Genomic DNA, 21571 nt, shown 5'->3' with positions numbered 1-21571 from the left:
ACAGCAGTTTTATATCTTTACCAGTATTAATCTGTACATTTTTGGTTGGCTCCTGTTCTTAAATCAGGTTATTTCTATCCAATCAGTTTAAAGGTCAAGATGCTTAGCTTAACATCTTTATATCTTCTCTTGATCCTTGGATTAAGTCGCCTCCTGGCCATTTTATAATGGACCAGATGTATGAGTTTAAGATTAATGGTCACCAGTTATTTTTCCCTCAGGCCTATGGAACATAAGCTAATTACTCCCCTTCCCTGGATCTGAGTGCTGATAATTTATCAGACATAGGACACATTCCAGGAACTCAGGACAAAGGATATTGTTTTAGGTTAATGGAGGGAGATGTTTACTGAAAACAAAACCTAGATCTCAGAGTTCTACACTGACTGCCTAGCAATTTCTAACTTACAACCACCCACAGGAAAATGTTGAATCCCACCAAAAAAAAAGATACTTTATATGCAAGGGCAAAGGAAAAGTCACAACAAGATGGTAGGATGGCAACTGAGTTTAAAATCAAACTTCATACTTGCCAGAGATGCCTGGAGGGCACAAGTATAACCTTGTGTGCACCGAGACCCAGGGAAAGGAGCAGTGACCTCCACGAGAGACTGAGCTAGACCTGCCTTTGGGTGTCTGAGTGTCTCCTGTGGAGCCATGGGTCAGCAGTGGCCTGCCGTGGCCACGGGGGCTCTGGCAGCAGCCATCCTGGGAGGTGCAGTGTGGGGCATACATCCTCTTGAAGGAGGTTGCCATTAGTCCCATTATAGAGTCACTGAGCAGGCCCCCCATGACCTGGAGAACAATTATACCGAAAAAGTGCTTGCACTGTTGTGAAGGTTCTAGGGCTCACAGCAGATTTTCCAACCTGGGAATCCAGCAAAGAGACTGAGATCCCCCCCAGGGAATTTGACTTTGAAGGTCAGTGGGATATGATTATGGAACTTCCACAGGACTGGGAAAACAGAGACTTGGAGGCAAAAACAAAACCTGTGTGCACCGGGACCCAGGAGAAAGGAGCACTGACCCCACAAAGGACTGAGCCAGCAGTCTCCAGCAGAGATGTGGGTCAACAGTGGCCTGCCGGGGGTCAGGGACACTGACAGCAGCAGTCCCGGGAGGCGCAGCATCCTGGCATAAGTTCTTTTGGAGGAGGTTGCCATTACCTCTATCATAGTTTGGACTCAGGCCAAACTACAGGGAGGGAACACAGCCCCACCCACTAGCAGAAGATTGGATTAAAGACTTACTGAGCCCTGTTAACTAGAGCAAGACCAAATTCTCCCCACAGCCAGTTCTTCCCATCAGGAAGCTTTCACAAGCCTCTTATCCTTATCCATTAGAGGACAGACAGAATGAAAACCACAATCACAGAAAACTAACCAAACTGATGACATAGATCACAGCCTTTATGACTCAATGAAACTGTGAGTCATGCTTTGTAGGGCCACTCAAGACACAGGTCATGGTGGAGAGTTATGACAAAATGTGGTCCACTGGAGAAGGGAATAGCAAACCACTTTAGCATTCCTGCCTTGAGTGTCCCATGAACGGTAAGAAAAGACAAAAAGATATGACACTGAAAAATGAACTTCCCAGGTCTGTAGGTGCCCAATATGCTACTGAAGAAGAGCAGAAAAATAGCTCTAAAGAAATGAAAAGGCTGAGCCAGAGCGTAAACAACGCCCAGTTGTGGATGTGTCTGGTAGTGAAAGTAAAGCCTGATGCTACAAAGAACAATATTGCATAGGAGCCTGGAATGTTAGGTCCATGAATCAAGGTAAATTGGAAGTATTCAAATAGTAGATGGCAAGAGTGAACATCAACATCTTAGGAATCAGTGAACTAAAATGGATGGGAATGGGCAAATTTAATTTGAATCATCATTACATCTACCACTGTGGGCAAGAATCCCTTAGAAGAAATGGAGTAGCCCTCATAGTCAGCAAAAGAGTCTGAAATAGAGTACTTGGGTGCATTCTCAAAACAGCATAATGATCTGTGTTCATTTCCAAGACAAACCATTCTATATTATAGTAATCCAAGTCTATGCCCCAACCACTAATGCTGAAGAAGCTGAAATTGAATGGTTCTATGAAGAACCTACAAGATCTACTAGAACTAACACCAAAAAAGATGTCCTTTTCAACATAGGGAACTGGAATGAAAAAGTAGGAAGTCAAGAGATACCTGGAGTAACAAGCAAGTTTGGCCTTGGGGTACAAAATGAATCAGGACAAAGGCTAACCTAGTTTTGCCAAGAGAATGCACTGATCATAGCAAACACCCTCTTCCAACAACATGAGAGACAACTCTACAGATGGTCAATACCAGAGTCAGGTTGATTATAGACAACTCTGCTACTGCTACTGCTAAGTTGCGTCAGTCGTGTCCGACTCTGTGCGACCCCATAGACGGCAGCCCACCAGGCTTCTCCGTCCCTGGGATTCTCCAGGCAAGAATACTGGAGTGGGTTGCCATTTCCTCCTGCAGCGCATGAAAGTGAAAACTGAAAGTGAAGCTGCTCAGTCATATCCGACTCTTAGCGACCCCATGGGCTGCAGCCTACCAGGCTCCTCCATCCATGCGGTTTCCTAGGCAAGAGTACTGGAGTGGGGTGCCATTGCCTTCTCCGATAGACAACTCTACAGATGGTCAATACCAGAATCAGGTTGATTACAGAGCTTCTCCACCTTCAGGTGCAGGGCTTCTCTTGTGGCTCAGCTGGCGAAGAATCTGACTGCAATGTGAGAGACCTGGGTTTGATCCCTGGGTTGGGAAGATCCTCTGGAGAAGGGAAAGGCTACCCACTCCAGTACTCTGGCCTGGAGAATTCCATGGGCTCACAAAGAGACGGACACGACTGAGAAACTTTCACTTTCACCTTCGGGTGCAACAAATGTAGAGTCAGCAAAAACAAGACCAAGAGCTGACTGTGTCTCAGATCATGAACTCTTATTGCAAAATTCAGACTTAAAATGAAGAAAGTAGGGAAAACCATTAGGCCATTCAGGTATGACCTAAATCAAATCCCATACAGTGGAAGTGACAAATAGATTCAAGGGATTATATCGGATAGACAGAGTGTCTGAATAACTATGGATGGAGGTTCATAATATTGTACATGAGACAGATTAACAGACAAATATCAAACAAAAGTTTAATAACACATTTACATGAGAGAGACCTGGGAAAAATTAACTCACCCACATGGCTGAAACCCTCACCTTGAATACCATCTTCAGCTAAAAATAAAGAAGGACTTGGGGGTGGAGGTTTGGGATTTCAAAGGTGAGGAAGGCAATTCACATGAAGATGGAAAGCAAATGTTTGGCAAACAAATGTTTTCTGGGTCCTGCAGAGATAATGGGGGCTTCCCTGGCTCAGAAGACAGAGTCTGCCTGTGATTCAGAAGACCTGGGTTTGATCCCTGGGTCAGGAAGATCCCCTGCAGAAGGGAATGGCAACCTACTCCAGTATTCTTGCCTGGAGAATCCTACGGAGAGAGGAGCCTGGTGGGCTATAGTCCACGGGGTCTCAAAGAGTCGTACACGACTGACTAAGCAGGCAGGCAGGCAGAGATAATGGAACACAGAGTTCACTCTGATCTCTAGGCACTACTGAGTTTCTCCCCCCACACTGCCCCATATATTTTGTGGATATCTCTAGTGATAGCTCTTTTCTTAAAGCACACCTTCTGTCTAAATGTTTTAAGTAGGAGAAGGTCCAAGTTTCTTCCTGAGTGTTTTTGGGCCTTGATTGTTTTCAGCTCAAATGATCTGCATGCCAAAAAGACATTTGGGGTGGTAAATTTTGCTCCCCTACACATACATATATAAATTGTTACTTGGTTAGTATTTTTAATGCATTTTCTGGGAAGTTAATTTATATGTCATAAGCAACTTACTGCATTATCTTTGTAGGAGTCCAAAGTAAAGTGCTTGTATCTTAGTACTAATGGCATTAAATGACGGTATGTCCTTTGCAATGTAGAATTAACGTCAAGTTATTTTGTCCAAAATTTGAAAAATTATCATTGTTTGAGTTGCCTCTGTAATATAATTTTGAAATGTAATATAATTTTGAGGATGAACTAACTAGTTTCCTCTGTATAGCCCAGGTATCCCTCAATAATTTTAAGAAAAATACTTTTTTCAAATATTATTTTTATAGATAATACCTCTTTTTTTTCTTTAGGTAAACATGTGGCATCATTTTGTATGACTAGCTAAGTGATGAGAATCTATTAGATCTGTGTTTTATTGTGTTTCTGGTTTTTATAATAATTTTCTTTTATCAACTTGATTGATTAAAATTATAAAGTTATTTTGCTTGTGATCATGTAATTTGTGAGTTTATTAATCTTACACCTATCAAAATGCTGATGTTTTGTTTACTAGCATAGCTATTGGAACTTGCTATAGACTTTCATAAGACTCTTGACCCTTGCTTTTGCAAAGAATTTTCTACAATTATTTGTAATTTATAATATAATAACTAAAAATTGTGTACATATAGTAGTTGGAAAATGACTCTATGTCAAATTGTAATGTTCTTCTATGTATAATTTTGATAATATGAAAAAAAATAAGGTTTGAAATAGCTTTTTGCTTTTTTAAGGAAGGAATAAGGGATTTGAAGCAGTTGATGAGAAATTATTTAAAAATGTTGAAAGAAATATAAAAATCTCTATTGTTAATTAGCAAATTTTATTATTTGTCAGTAATTTTGGCATGCTGTAAATAACTCGTCTTCTAATAATTCATTTGAGTAATTAAATTTAGATTGCAAATTTTTCTTTTCAAATATTTTGACTCTTATCTCTTCGCTTTTCTATTGTATCTTAATTGGTGTGGTCTATATAAATGGACAATAAATTATATATCTTTGTTATAGAGATCAGACAGTGAATAGAACTTGGTATTCATCCCAGACAGAATTATGATTGAATGTATTTGCAAGATTAAAGCACTGAATTTACTTTTTTCTAATTAAAGGCAATTAAAGATTTCCAGACACAAATAAAAGACAATGAATTGAGGAATAAGTGTAGGAGCAAGTCCATTTGCAGGTGAAAAGATGTGCCTTTGAAGCAGAACCAGCTGTATTTTCATTGAAAGAATAACAGTTTAGGAAGCTTTTCTGCATGTGCTTGCTTGATAGCATAATGTACTCATAAGCAGCTTATGCAGTATTCAGAAAATAACAGTGCATTAATTTTTAAAGCAGCAAAGGCAGAGGAAGAGCACCACTGCCACACGATGATAATGAGTGGGGCTCGTGTAAAGTCTACTGTTCTCAGAAAGGAAAAAAGCAGCGAGCTTCTGAAAAATGAACAGTTATAAAACAATAACCGGATATTCACATGATAATGAGCTTAGACAGCAGTATCAACAAAGGGCAAAAATGCAGTCTTGTTTCTGGGCAAAACGAAGGAATCAAAAAGCAAAAAACGGTTAATCTATTCTTTTATTAAACTGAGGAGACTGTAAAACTGTGCCATAGTTAACATTGACTATTGCTTTAAGTGTAAAATAATTCATGGCATAAATGTAACTTTTTATGTTGAATTAAATAGAACATATTGATTACTCTGTTCTTTCCTAAATTAATGTAATATGAGGAATAGTAAATGATAATATTGAGCTACTGAAATATTTATGATCTTTATTAAATATATGTTCTTATGATTCTTTACAAAAACAGTGCTCATGCTAAAGTTAAATATATTTTAATTATATGGAATAAGAAAGGAACTTTTAACATACATAGCACCTACTGATTAGAGATTATAAATGAAAATGACTTTTTAAAGTATTCTGTTTAAAAAGCAGATATTACACAGGTTGTTTGCAAAGTACACATAAATAAAAATTATGAGGATGTATGGCATCATATTTGCTATCAAAAAATTCAGGCATAGATAATTCAAATATCTTTGCTTTAAATGTTTTCGTTTTTAGTTATTATTTTGCTTTTAGTTGATACTTGTGATCCCTATTTAAGACTTGAAGCAGGAAATTCTGGTGATTATATATGACGAGTTTTCAAGTATAAGTTTTCAGTTTATATTTAACAGCAGAAATCAGAGACTGACTAGTTTGCTTTGTTAAAGTTGCTTGAATTGGGAGCTGTACACATATTATTAAACGAATCTTAGTTTTCCATCATTGAAAGTAACTTGTGAGACAACCTTTTGGAGCATAGAAATTATTAAAATGATCCCAAGGAAAAGTATCCATTCCACTTTGCTCTTAGTTTTGTAAGAGTGTGAGTCGGGGCTGGAGATAGCCATGACTCCAGACTGAAACAAGAAATAAACTCTTCTTCTCTTATCTCCTGGAAACAGCAGTAATCAATTATCCTCTCTCTCTCTCCTCTATTTCTTTCTCTCTCTCATTTTCATGTTATTTCAATTTGACTTTCTGTTCTTTATCATGAAATAATCCTAAGAATATCTAAGAAGATTCTCAAAAGCTACCCAGATATTTTCCAACCAAGCCAGGGGCTGTTAGTTTCCGAGTCTAGGATCTTGAGTTATATTTAGCCTTTTATCTTTCTTGTGAGAAAGAAATATATAAATGTTTATAATGCTGTTTTTCCCTAGAAATTGGTTGTGTAGAGAGGATAGGCATTACACTCTAGGAGTAAGCAAGGAATTATAGGTTCTGGTTATTATTGTCAGTCTTGTAGCTGGTCATAGTGGTTTTAATTTAGGATCTCCATTCTCAAATATTCATTCTAGATCTTCCTATTTTAGCAAGTTTCTTAGTTTGATGAACCCTTTGCCTTTAGTGAGAAACAGAAATCTTCATTCTTGAAGGTTCTAAGTGATTTTTCTTGTTATAAAGACATATAGTTGGCCTTGCTGTCCATGGGAGATTAGTTCTAGAACCCTCATGGATACTCAGTCCCTTATATAAATAAAATGGCAAAATACAGTTGACCCTTAGACATCATGGGTTTGAACTGCTCAGCTCCACTTGTATGAATTTTTTTTTCCCAATAAATATATAGTAGAGTACTACAAGATCCTGAGTTGGGTGAATCCATGGATGTGAGACCAGAGATGCAGAAGGCTGACTTCTGACAATAAAGTTGTATTAGATTTTTGACTGTGCAGAGAGTCAGTGCCCCAGCCCCTGCATTGTTCAAGGGTCAGCTATATTTGTGTATAACCTAGGCACATCCTCCTGTATGCTTTAAATCATCTCTAGATTACAGTTGTGCATGAAAAAACAAAAAACAAAACTGAAACTGAAGTTGCTTAGTCGTATCCAACTCTTTGTGATCCCATGGACTGTAGCCTGCCAGGCTTCTCCATCCATGGGGTTTCCCAGACAAGAGTACTGGAGTGGGCTGCCATTTCCTTCTCCAAGGGATCTTCCTGACCCAGGGATCGAACCCAGGTCTCCTGCATTGCAGGCAGACGCTTTACCATCTGAGCCATCAGGGAAATCCTGGTTAGAATGCATGCTAAGTTGCTTCAGTCATGTTCGACTCTTTGTGACCCTGTGGACTGTAGCCCACCAGGCTCCTCTGTCCATGGGATTCTCCAGGCAAGGATACTGGAGTGGGTTGCCATGCCTTCCTCCAGGGGATCTTCCCAACTCAGGGATCCAACCCATTTCTCTTATGTCTCCTGCATTGGCATGTGGCTTCTTTACCACTAGTGCCAACTGGGAAGCCCACATATGAATTATATATATATGAATGATACATATAAAAATGAATGATATATATCTGAATGAGGTATCTCACAAAGTTTTCATATCTTCTCCAAGGCTTATGTCTTACCAGTGTCATGATGTTCTACAGGTTGGTGAGGCAATTACTCTCAGAATTAGATTATAGCAGTAGATGGAGAGTTGATTTAGTATACAAACAGTATACTATTGTTCCTTCCAGTAAAGGTATATAGTCTCTTATGGTATCTGTGATCAGAATTTAGAAAAACTCATTGGGTAGATTAATTAGCTAGTTGTAATCATATGGAAAGGACATTTATATTCTGCTAGAATAAGGCAAAATGGTTGTCTGAGGAGGCTGTACAAATAGCTGAGGAAAGAAGAGAAGTAAAAGGAAAGGGAAAAAGGGAAAGATATACCCAAGTGAGCACAGAATTCAGAGAATAGCAAGGAGAGATAAGGACTTCTTAAATGAACAATGCAAAGAAACAGAGGAAATCAATATAATGGGAAAGACTAGAGATCTCTTTAAGAAAATTGGAGATATCAAGGGGACATTTCATGCAAGGATGGGCACATTAAAGGACAGAAAGAGTAAGAACCTAACAGAAGCAGAAGAGAATAAGAAGAGGTAGCAAAATACACACAAGAACTACAAAAAAGATCTTAAAAACCCTAAAAACCATGACAGTGTGGTCACTCACCTAGAGCCAGACATCCTGGAGTGTGAAGTCAAGTGGGCCTTAGGAAACATTACTACTAACAAAGCTAGTGGAGGTGATGGAATTCCAGTGAGTTATTTAAATTCCTACAAGATGATGCTGTGAAAGTGCTGTACTCAATATGTCAGCAAATGTGGAAAACTCAGCAGTGGCCACAGGGCTGGCAAAGGTCAGTTCTCATTCGAGACTCGAAGAAGGGCAATGTTAAAAAATGTGCAACTACCATACAATTGCACTCATTTCACATGCCAGCAAGGTTATGCTCGAAATTCTTCAAGCTAGGCTTCAGCAGTGTGGGAACTGAGAACTTCCAGATGTACAGGCTGGGTTTCAAGAGTCAAAGGAACCAGAGATCAAATTGCCGACATTCATTGGATCATAGAGAAAGCAAAGGAGTTCCAGGAAAACATCTATTGCTTCGTTGACTATGCTAAAGCCTTTGATTGTGTGAATCACAAAAACTGTAAAAAATTCTTAAACAGAAGGAAGTACCAAACCATACTTATCTCTTGAGAAACCTGGATGTGAGTCAGGAATGATTAGAACTGGTCATGGAACAACTGACTGGTTCCAAATTGGGAAAGGAGTAAGACAAGTCTGTATATTGTTACCCTGCTTATTTAACTTATATGCAGAGTACATCATGCAAAATGCCAGGCTGGATGAATCACAAGCTGGAATCAAGATTGTCAGGAGAAATATCAACAACCTCAGATATGCAGATGATACCACTGTAATGGCAAAAAAAACCGAAGAGGAACTAAAGAGCCTTGTGATAAGGATAAAAGAGGAAAGTGGAAATGCTGGCTGAAAATTCAGCATTCAGAAAGCTAAGATATGACATCTGGTTCCATCACTTTATGGCAAATAGAAGAGCAAAAAGTGGAAGCAGTGACAGATTTTGCTTTTGGGGGCTCTAAAATCACTGTAGACGGTGACTGCAGGGATGAAATTAAAAGATACTTGCTTCTTGAAGGAAAGCAATAATTAACCTAGACAGTGTATCTAGGTTGAAAAGCAGAGACATTACTTTGCCAACAAAAGTCCATATACTTAACGCTATGGTTTTTCCAATAGTTTGTATGGATGTGAGAGTTGGACCATAAAGAAAGCTAACCACTGAATCAATTGATGCTTTCCAACTGGGGTGCTGGAGAAGATTCTTGAGAGTTCCTTGGACTGCAAGGATATCAAACTAGTCAATCCTAAAGGAAATCAAGCCTGAATATTCATTTTAAGGACTGATGCTGAAGCTCCAATACTTCGGCCACCTGATGCAAAGAGCCAACTCACTGGAAAAGTCCCTGATGCTGGGAAATATTTAAGGCAAAAGCAGAAGGGAGTGGCAAAGGATGAGATGTTTAGATTGTTAGTCATGTTCATCACTGACTCAGTGAACCTGAATCTGAGTAAACTCTGGGAGATAACAGGGGACAGAGGAGCCTGGTGTGCTGTAGTCCATGGCATCACACAACTTAGTGACTGAACGACAAGTGCAATAAAAAAAAATTCTACCAAAGTAGATTTAATATTACTCAGTGAGTCTCTAAGACCAGCTAGAAAGTGAGGAAATAAATAGATTTGTGAAAATAATCAGCGTAAGTGCATATTAGTTTTTCATGATATAGTCAGTTTCTGAAACTTCTCCAGGAATATGCATTCCCTTTGATTTACCACTTTAGTAAGCAAGGGGAATAATATTTCTACTTCACTCTTACTTTCTAAAGCTCTCACATGTCAGGGAACTGGAGATTTTGCCTATTTCCAAGGATATTATTTGGGCCAATATACTCAGATATTGACACTTGGTTTTTGACCAATGAGCCTGACATCAGACACTGAACTTTTAAATTTTATTACCTATTAAGCTCTCTTTCTGACTTGAGAAACTTCAGTGACAGTTTGACTTCCTCCAAAAGTTAGTGTTTTTTGAGTCTATACAGCTCTATATGCCAGTATATGGAATCACTTCCAACAGGTATCCACATGCCTTCCTAAATTCGTTCAAGTATCTGGATAAGTGACATCAACTGATAATGCCAAGTGTTGTTATCAAGAAGGCCTTTCCTGACCACTCTACCTGAAACAATACATCTTTTGCTATTATTTTCTGCCCCTTGCCAACTGCGTTTTTCACTTTAGTGCTTTTCATTACCTGGCAAATTGAACTATTCTTTTTATGTGCTTATCATCCATCTTTCTACAAGGTTCAAGATAACAGGCATTTGGTCTATTTTGCCAAACTTTTATTTTCAGTACCTTGAACACTGTTTCTATCTAGTGTAAGTGCTCAATAAATAATTTTTAATGAATGAATGAAAGCATTGTTTAAGAAAATAGGAGTTCTTGTGACCAATTGTGAACATTGTCAGTTTTTCTTTGGCATAAGATTAACTAAAAAAATTGTGTATGTTCTGATGTTACGGTAGTTACAATACTGTTTTCGGAGAATCTAGCAACTCTATCTGCTAATCATAAAAATAATGTTTCATGTAATTAAGAGCTTGGAAAAAGGTGAAAAAATTTTAAAAAATAGTATAGCTATATAGACATACAGATATAACTTTTGTATTTCCTTGTAAATAATAATATTTGGTTACTTGAGAGCCAAATTAAGTTATTCAGTATATATGTGTACAGTCATAGTGATTTGATAATCAGTTGCTAATATTTGTTTAAAGAGAAATTTTATAATATAGATTTCCTGTGTGAAAATGAAAATTTTAATGTTTTCATTTGACGTGCCCATTTTTCAGCATTAAATTCAGATTGTTGTTTAGTCACTAAATTGTGTCTGACTCTTTGCAACTCCATGGATTGCAACAGACCAGCCTTCCCTGCCCTTCACCAGCAACTCGAGTTTGCTAAAATTCATGTCCATTATTTCAGTGATGCCTCCAACCATCTCATTGTATGTTGTCTACTTCTCTGCCTTCAATCTTTCCCAGATCAGGTGGTCTGATATTCCCATCTCTTTCAGAATTTTCCACAGTTATTGTGATCCCAATAGTCAAAGGCTTTGGCATAGTCAATAAAGCAGAAATAGATGTTTTTCTGGTACTCTCTTGCTTTTTCGATGATCCAGTGGATGTTGGCAATTTGATCTCTGGTTCCTCTGCCTTTTCTGAAACCAGCTTGCTAAGGCATAAAAACTGTTTTCCATATCACAGAATTTTTATTAAAATATTGATTTTGCAACTTTATTTTAAACATACAAAGATGACATTTCATTAGTATACATATATCTCATAAGTTTAAGTTATAATTTGTAGTTATTTTAGAGAAAATCAGACAATGTTATGGCTGTTTTGATGAAGGTAATTGAGACTGAGGATTAAGAGTGGCATTTGTCATTATTTATCAACCTGAACATTACATTTATTCCTGTGTTTGTTTTGGTTTTACTATATCAAGAAAAAATTTAATATAAATAAATAGTTAAAATAATAATGTAACTTTAAAAATAAATGCTTATTTTTAATTGGAGGATAATTGCTTTAAATATTGTTAGTTTCTGCCGTACATCAACATGAATCAGTCATAGGTATACATATGTCGCCTCCCTCTTGAACCGCCCTCCACCTCCCACCCGATCCCACCCCTCAAGGTTGTCACAGAGAATAATGTAACTTTTTAGTAGTACAGATCTTGGTAAAGCTATTCTTCAACTAAACTGAATACAACCATTGACAGAAGAGTAGTTAGAAATTTTATTCCAGAACTAAAATGCAAGTATTATCTAAGGACAACTTGCAGCTTTTATCATGAATATAAAATTTCAGTAACCAAGTATAATAGTCCTTCTAACTATGCATGTGCCTTTCACTTTTTATTGCAAAACAGTTAAGCTATAATAAACACATGCATCAAACAGGGACACCAGTCTCTTGCCTAGCATTTTTAAGGAAAATACATCTGTTCTACAATAGTATATTCACTTGTATAATTCTTTGCAGACATTTAAAGGCTTGAATTATTAAAAGTCATTTACATATAATGGAAACAACTTTCCTGACCTGTGACATATGTCCAAGACAATAAAGTCAAAAGGGGGGACAATTGATAAATCTAGCACTACAAAGCAACGTGTTGCTTGTTTGCATTTTATTTCAATGTGGAATGTGTTAGATTGCATGTTACAATTTTTAATGATATAGAATATGTTTAAAATATGAAATTGTATAAAATATTGATTTGAATTAGACTCTTAAAAGTTAAGTGTATATTTTATAATCTCTAAGGAAGGTATTGCAACATTATTCTAAGAGATATATCAAAATACAACATATGACTTGAATGTAATATTGAAAAATATTCAAGTAATTCAGAAACAGGCATGAGCAGTCCAACAGAAGGAAATCAAAGGAAAGAAAAGAAAACAAAATTAAAATGATAGACCTAAATAAAGATACGTTACTAGTTTCATTAAATGCTCATGCTTGGTCGCTTCAGTCATGCCCGACTTTTGCAGTCTCACGGACTGCCCTCTAGGCTACTCTGTCCTTGGGATTTTTCAGGCAAGAATACTGGAGTGGGTTGTCATTCCCTCCTCCAGGGGATCTTCCTGCCCAGGGATCGAATATGTATCTCCTGTGTCTCCTGCATTGCAGGCAGATTCTTTACTGCTGAGCCACTGGGGAAGCACTTCATTAACTGTATCATCTAAACATACCAATGAAAGGACAGAGGATTTTCAAGTTTAAATTTTATAAACTGACCTAAATATAGACTGGAGATAAGAAACTCACTTCAAATATAATGATATTAGAGGTATAAAAATGGAAGAGAAGCACTTCTTGAATGGAAAGTAAGGACCTCAAAAGTGTGTTTTTCTAGACATATGAATGGCCAGTAAACACATGAAAAGATGCTTAACATCACTAATTATTATAGAATCGCAAATCAAAACTACAATGAGGTATCACTTCAGACTGGTTAGAATGGCCATCATCAAAAAATCTGCAAACAATAAATCTTGGAGAGGATGTGGAGAAAAGGGAACCCTCCTACCATTTGTGGAATTGTAAACTGATACATTTATTATCCTATTGTTGGTAGAAATGTAAACTGATACAGTTATTATGGAGAACAGTGTGGAGATCCCTTAGAAAACTGGGAATAAATCTACCATATGATACAGCAACCCCACTACTGGGCACATACCCTGAGGAAACAGTAATCGAAAAGACACATGTACCCCAGTGTTCATGGCAGCACTGTTTACAATATCCAGGACATGGAGGCAACCAGATGTCCATTGGCAAATGAATGGGTGAAGAAGTTGCACCTATATACAATGGAATATTGCTCAGCCATAAAAAAGAATATATTTGAGTCAGCTTTAGTGAAGTGGATGAACCTAGAGCCTGTTATACAGAGTGAAGTAAGTCAGAAAGAGAAAAACAAATATAGTATATTAATACATATATTCACACACACACACACATATATATATATATGAACCTAATTACACAGAATGAATGGAGACACATGTAGAGAATGGACTTGTAGACACAGTGGGGGAAGAAAAGAATGGGACGAATGGAATAAGAAGCACCAACATATATATACTATCAGGTGTAAGAGAGCTTTTTCTTAGCTTGCTGTGTAGCACAAGGAGCCCAGCCTGGCCCTTTGTGATGACCTAGAGGGGTGAGTTGTGGGGCGGGGAGGGAGGTTCAAAAGGGAGGTGATTGGTACATATATAGGTATAGATACATAAAATTATGGCTGATTTGTGTTGTTGTACAGCAGAAACCAAGGGAACATTTCATACAAAGATGGACTCAATAAAGGACAGAAATGGTATGGACCTAACAGAAGCAGAAGATATTAAGAGGAGGTGGCAAGAATACACAGAAGAACTGTACAAATAAGATCTTCATGACCCAGATAATCACGATGGTGTAATTACTCATCTAGAGCCAGACGTTCTGGAATGGGAAGTCAAGTGGGCCTTAGGAAGCATCACTATGAACAAAGCTAGTGGAGGTGATGGAATTCCAGTTGAGCTATTTCAAATCCTAAAACATGATGCTGTGAAAGTGCTGCACTCATATGCCATCAAATTTGGAAAGCTCAGCAGTGGCCACAGGACTGGAAAAAGTCAGTTTTCATTCCAATCCCAAAGAAAGGCAATGCCAAAGAATGTTCAAACTACCACACAATTGCACTCATCTCACACGCAAGCAAAGTAATGCTCAAAATTCTCCAAGCCAGGCTTCAGCAATAGGTGAACTGTGAAATTCCAGATATTCAAGCTGGTTTTAGAAAAGGCAGAGGAACCAAAGATCAAATTGCCAACATCCACTGGATCATCGAAAAAGCAAGAGAGTACCAGAAAAACATCTATTTCTGCTTTATTGACTATGCCAAATCCTTTGACTGTGTGGATCACAATAAACTGTGGAAAATTCTTCAAAAGATGGGAATACCAGACCACCCGTCCTGCCTCTTGAGAAACCTGTATTCAGGTCAGGAAGCAACAGTTAGAACTGGACATGGAACAACAGACTGGTTCCAAATAGGAAAAGGAGTATGTCAAGGCTGTATATTATCACTCAGCTTATTTAACTTATATGCAGAGTACATCATGAGAAACACTGGGCTGGAGGAAGCACAAGCTAGAATCAGGGTTGCTGGGAGAAATATCAATAACCTCAGATATGCAGATACCACCACCCTTATGGCAGAAAGTGAAGAAGAACTAAAGAGCCTCTTGATGAAAGTGAAAGAGGAGAGTGAAAAAGTTGGCTTAAAACTCAACATTCAGAAAACTAAGATCATGGCATCCGGTCCCATCACTTCATGGCCAATAGATGGGGAAACAGTGGAAACAATGAGAGTTTATTTTTTGAGGCTCCAAAATCACTGCAGATTGTGAATTCAGTCATGAAATAAAAAGACTCATACTCCTTGGAGGAAAAATTATGACCAACCTAGACAGCTTATTAAAAAGCAGCGACATTACTTCTCCAACAAAGGTCCATCTAGTCAAGGCTATGGTTTTTCCAGTAGTCATGTATGGATGTGAGAGTTGGAGTATAAAGAAAGCTGAGCACCGAAGAATTGATGCTTTTGAAGTGTGGTGTTGGAGAAGACTCTTGAGAATCCCTTGGACTGCAAGGAGATGCAACCAGTCCATCCTAAAGGAAATCAGTCCTGAATGTTCATTGGAAGCACTGATGTTGAAGCTGAAACTCCAGTACTTTGGCCATCTGATATGAAGAGCTGACTCATTTGAAAAGACCCTGATGCTGGGAAAGATTGAAGGCAAGAACTCAATGGACATGAGTTTGAGTAATGTCCGGGAGTTGGTGATGGACAGGGAGGCCTGGCATGCTGCAGTCCATGGGGTCGCAAAGAGTCAGACATGACTGTGTGAGTAAACAGAACTGAACAGCAGAAACCAACAAAGCATGTAAAAAATGTTTAAAAATTAAAAAAAGTCTACTCTTCTATAAAAGCAAGAACAATGGTAAAAAATTGTCAAAGTCAACTTTAAAAAAAAATCTATAAACAAAAATTTTAAGATAGTGCAAGAATATTAATTTGAGAAAAGCAGCCAACTCTGAGTAAAAACATCAAGCTTTGTTTTGTTCAACTCACCTTAGTCCCATCTTCCTCTTCTCAACCTTACAGTGATAATGCTCATGAAAAACAGCAGCCTGCAGTCACTGGAGAAGGTGGAATGGGTTTGGGGCTACCCCAAATCCTGTCCTCTGAGAACTGTCACTATTTGACCACAGTGAGTTGTCTGGCAACTCACTGAATATCCCCATTCTTAGAACTTATCTTTATTTGACCTGCCTTATAGCTCATTCTGTGTGAACAGTCCTTTCCTGATGGCATTTGAGAAATACAATCTGTGGCAAGCATTTAATATCACAACTGCCTGAGGCAGCATTACTAGTTGGGACTAACATGAGGCTGATCTAAAAAAATTTTTTTTTTTTTATACTGGGCAATGAGATGTTTATAGTGTCTTTGAAAGTCCCTGATATAGATTCTTGGGAATCTAGAGAGTCATGAACCTGTGGAGGGCTATGCCACGTCCAGTAAAGACGTGGAAAAGCTATAAACTCTCACTTCTTGCTGATCTTGAGGAAGCTAGCGGGAAGTGAAGGCTAAGGCAGAACCAAAAAGTCCTGTTAAAGCATTAAACATCTCTTCAACAAACCTGGAAGATTTACTGATTCAAGACATTTAAGAAAATATCTACCCAGTTTCTAGATGAATGTTAAGCTAAGTGACTGCATATGTCAAAGAATACAGACTCTATAGAATTAGCCCATTAAAGTCACTAAACAAACAAACAGACAAATACTAATACCAACAAAAGAAGAACAAAGACCAATAATAGCAAATCCCAGGGGAGATCTGTTTTGCAGAGTTGCCATTTTACATTATTTAACTGTTGCCACATAACATTATTTTTTAGAAAACTGTTTTCTACAAAAAGTATGAAACACAAAAAATTAGCAAATTATGGTCCATGCACAGAAAAAGGATAGAAGCTAAAGAAGCTCAAACTTTGGACTTACTAGACAAAGACTTTAAATCAGTCATTTTAAATATGTTCAAAAAACTAAAGAAAACCATGTCTGAAGACTTGATGTATGAGAATGATGTCTCAACAAATAGAGAATAATATTATAGAAATGTAAATTACGTACATAAGGAAATAGAAATTCTAGAGTTGTAAAAAATATAATAATAAATATAAAAGTTTCACTTAAAGGGCTTCACAGTAGGTTTAACCTTATAGGAGAAACAGGGAACATGAAGAGAGGTTATTGAGATTATCCAGTCTGAAAAACATTACATAATGAATAAGATGTAGTTAAATAGGAATAGAGCCATAGATACCTGCAGGACTCTATCCAGCCTACAAGTCTATGCATAATAATAGTTCTAGAATAACAGGAAGAAGAGAGGGTCAAAAATAATATTTGAAAAAATAATGTCCAAAACCTTCTCTAATATGAAAAACTTTAATTTGTATATTCAAGAACCTCACAAAATTTTGAGTAAGATAACCTGAAAGAGATCTACACCTGACCACATGATAATAAAATTGTTGAAAGTCAGACATAAAGAGTGAATCAATGTGATGACAGCAAAGGAGTGCCCATCAAGAATTCTATATCAAGCAAAATTATCCTTTTAAAAGGGAGAAATTAATGTGTTCTTGGGTAAACAAAACCAGAAAATCCATCAATAGCACACTTGCCCTACGAAAAACACTCGAAGTTCTGTAGGCTGAAGTAAAAATACATGACAGTAATTAGAATCCACAAAGAAAAAATAAGCTAACATCAATAAAACTGACTACATAGGTAAATATATCAGCAAGTGTTTTTGTATATAATTTTTTCTTCTCCTTTCTGACTTATGAGATGCTGATAAAGCAGTATTTAGATGTAAATTTATACCTGTTAATGACTTTATTAATAAAAAGATTTCAAATCAATAACCTTTATCTCTGTCTAAAAAGACATAGAAAAAGAAGAGCAAACTGAACTCAAAGCAATGTGAAGGAAGGAAATAAGAAAGATTAGAGTGGAAATATAATACAAAAAAGAAAAACAGTAGAAAGAAATAAAACCCAAATCTTGTTGTTTAGAAAGACAGATGAAATTGAAAAATCTTTGGTTAGTTAGACTATTTTAGGGAAAAAAATGCTACTAATACCAGTAATAAACCAGTATACTATCAATCTTACAGCTATACCATGGATTATAGAGGAATATGGGCTTCCCTGATAGTTCCGTTGGTAAAGAATCCACCTGCAATGCAGGAGACCCCGGTTCAATTCCTGGGTTGGGAAGCTCCCCAGCCAGCTTGGAGAGCTAGAGAAGGGAACAGCTACCCACTCTAGTATTCTAGCCTGGAGAATACCATGGTCTGTATAGTCCATGGGGTTGCAAAGAGTCAGGCACGACTGAGCGATTTTCACTTTCATAAGGGAATACTATGGACAATTATACACTGAAAAATTAGATAACCTATATAAAATAATACCAAGTGTTAGTGGTGATGAAAAACTATCAGAACTTTAATTTGTTGCTGGTGTGAATGCAACCACACTGGAAGATGATTTGGCAATTTTTTAAAAAGGTAAATATGATCACTCACCTAGAGCCAGACATCCTGGAATGGGAAGTCAAGTGGGCCTTAGGAAGCATCACTATGAACAAAGCTAGTGGAGGTGGTGGAATTCCAGTTGAGCTATTTCAAATCCTAAAACATGATGCTGTGAAAGTGTTGCACTCAATATGCCAGCAAATTTGGAAAACTCAGCAGGCCACAGGACTGGAAAAAGTCAGTTTTCATTCCAATCCCAAAGAAAGGCAATGCCAAAGAATGCTCAAACTACCACACAATTGCACTCATCTCACACTCTAGGAAAGTAATGCTCAAAATTCTCCAAGCCAGGCTTCAACAGTACGAGAACCGTGAACTTCCAGATATTCAAGCTGGTTTTAGAAAAGGCAGAGGACCCAGAGATCAGATTGCCAACAGCTGTTGGATCATCAAAAAAGCAAGAGAGTTTCCGAAGAGTTGACTCATTGGAAAAGACCCTAATGCTGGGAAGGATTAGGGGCAGGAGGAGCAGGTGACGACAGAGGATGAGATGGTTGGATAGCATCACTGACTTGATGGACATGGGTTTGGGTAGACTCTGGGAGTTGGTGATGGACAGAGAGGCCTGGTGTGCTGCGATTCATGGGGTCGCAAAGAGTTGGACACGGTTGAGCGACTGAACTGAACTGAACTGAAATCCTTTGACTGTGTGGATCACAATAAACTGTGGAAAATTCTTAAAGAGATGGGAATACCAGACCACCTTACCTGCCTCCTGAGAAACCTGTATGCAGCTCAGGAAGCAACAATTAGAACTGGACATGGAACAAAAGACTGGTTCCAAATCAGGAAAGGAGTATGTCAAAGCTGTATATTGTCACTGTGCTTACTTAACATATATGTAGAGTACATCATGAGAAATGCTGGGCTGGATGAAGCACAAGCTGGAATCCAGGTTGCTGGGAGAAATATCAATAACCTCACATATGCAGATGACACCACCCTTAAGGCAGAAAGTGAAGAACTAAAGAGCCTCTTGATGAAAGTGAAAGAGGAGAGTGAAAAAGCTGGCTTAAAACTCAACATTCAGAAGGCAAAGATCATCTGGTCCCATCACTTCATAGCAAATAGATGGAGTAACAATGGAAACAGTGAAAAACTTTATTTTCTTTGGCTCCAGAATCACTGCAGCCATGAAATTAAAAGATGCTTGCTCCTTGGAAGAAAAGCTATGACCAACCTGCTGCTGCTGCTGCTGCTGCTAAGTTGCTTCAGTCGTGTCCGACTCTGTGCGACCCTATAGACGGCAGCCTACCAGGCTCCGCCGTCCCTAGGATTCTCCAGGCAAGAATACTGGAGTGGGTTGCCATTTCCTTCTCCAGTGCATGAAAGGGAAAAGTGAAAGTGAAGTCGCTCAGTCGTGTCCGACTCTTAGCGACCCCATGGACTATAGCCCACCAGGCTCCTCCGTCCATGGGATTTTCCAGGCAAGAGTACTGGAGTGGGGTGCCATTGCCTTCTCCGATGACCAACCTAGACAGCATATTAAAAAGCAGAGACTTTACTTTGCCAACAAAGGTCTGTCTCGTCAAAGCTATAGCTTTTCCAGTAGTCATGCACAAATGTGCGAGTTGGACCATAAAGAAGGCTGAGCGCTGAGGAATGGATGCTTTTGAACTCTGGTTTTGAGAAGACTCTTGAGAGTACCTTGGACTGCAAGGAGATGAAATCAGTCAATTCTAAAAGAAATCAGTCCTGAATATTCATTGGAAGGACTGATGCTGAAGCTGAAACTCCCAATACTTTGGCCACCTGATGGGAAGGACTGACTCATTAGAAAAGGCCTGAATGCTGGGAAAGGTTGAAGGCAGGAAGAGAAGGGGATGACAGAGGGTGAGATAGTTGGATGGCATCACCAACCAGGTGGACATAAGTTTGAGTAAGCTCCAGGAATAAGTGATGGACAGGGAGTAGCCTGGCGTGCTTCAGTCCATGGGGTCACAAAGAGTTGGACATGACTGAGGCACTGAACTGAACTGATGCTGAATAAAAAAAACCCTTGTCACATTATTGCCACCTTATTGAAAAGACAAAGCTAGAGAAATAGACAGTAGATCAGTGGTTGCCAGGAATTATGTGTCGGAGAGAGGATGAGTGAAGGACAGTGCCAGAGAGTTTTCTGTAAGATGTTATGGAAAAATACAAATGAAGCTTTTGGCCAACCCAATATAAATTTTATTTATCCAGATTTCAGTAGTAATTACATGAATCTATATATAAGCATTAAAATTCATATAACTGTACAGCAAAAGAAAAAAAATGTTGACTTCACTGTATGATAATTTAAAAATAAAATGAAATAATAGGATTATATTAGAGACAGGCATAAATCAGTCCATCAGAAATTATGGAGATGCTTTTGTTGGGGGGAGAAAGCTTTTGGTACTTAAACTGTATCATGGGAAATTCAAATACAGAAATGGGATGAATAGTGAAATTGAGAAGAGAAAAATGAGATGATTGAGACCCTGTATTAGCTTCATGGGCTTGACTTTCTCTCATATAAAATATAATGAGCAATTGTTAAATTGCTACTTTGGTTATTGTGTTATTCATATAATCAGAATCAGATCCAATTGTATTTCAGAATTTGCCTACATATAAAATCTAGATTATATAAAAGTGTTTTTTCCTAGTTGTAAGTAACTAAAGTCTAGAGCTTCTTTTTATATTTTTATGATCATGTAGGCATAGGTATCTTTTGAAGCCGTAAAAAATTAAAATGTTAAAATTCTCATTATGTATGAACGAAAGATCTGGTTTCAGTTGCAAAGAACTTAGCAGATGTCCCTGTAAACATTTTCACTTAGTAGACTGAAACCACATTTTGCAATATATACTTTTGGACATCATAGTCGGCAAGAAGAATGCTACATTAATGACAGATGTATTTTTTGAAGTATGAGGTGTGCAATAATTTTAAAAACTATTTATTATAAATATAGCTTCAAATGTTTGTATCAACTTTAATATAAATCTATAAATATTATTCTTTAAGAGATTATAGGAGTTGAA

The 21571-nt window shown here is 37.8% G+C and overlaps 1 protein-coding gene and 1 long non-coding RNA gene across 18 annotated transcripts in view; both read left to right on the top strand.

Moving 5' to 3' along the window:
- The window catches only part of TRIQK (triple QxxK/R motif containing), a 92343-nt gene that overhangs the window by 59997 nt on the left and 10775 nt on the right, over nucleotides 1-21571 (top strand). The window lies entirely within an intron of this gene.
- On the top strand, nucleotides 1450-17998 carry LOC145509017 (uncharacterized). Its single transcript, XR_014055786.1, has 2 exons — nucleotides 1450-1553; nucleotides 14162-17998. It is a non-coding gene; the product is annotated as an uncharacterized LOC145509017 (long non-coding RNA).

The sequence above is a fragment of the Giraffa tippelskirchi genome, chromosome 6 (genome assembly GCF_054371585.1).
Source record: "Giraffa tippelskirchi isolate mGirTip1 chromosome 6, T2T-mGirTip1v1.2.pri, whole genome shotgun sequence".
NCBI classification, from domain to species: Eukaryota; Metazoa; Chordata; class Mammalia; order Artiodactyla; family Giraffidae; genus Giraffa; species Giraffa tippelskirchi.
This window is presented reverse-complemented; position numbering and strand designations above follow the sequence as displayed.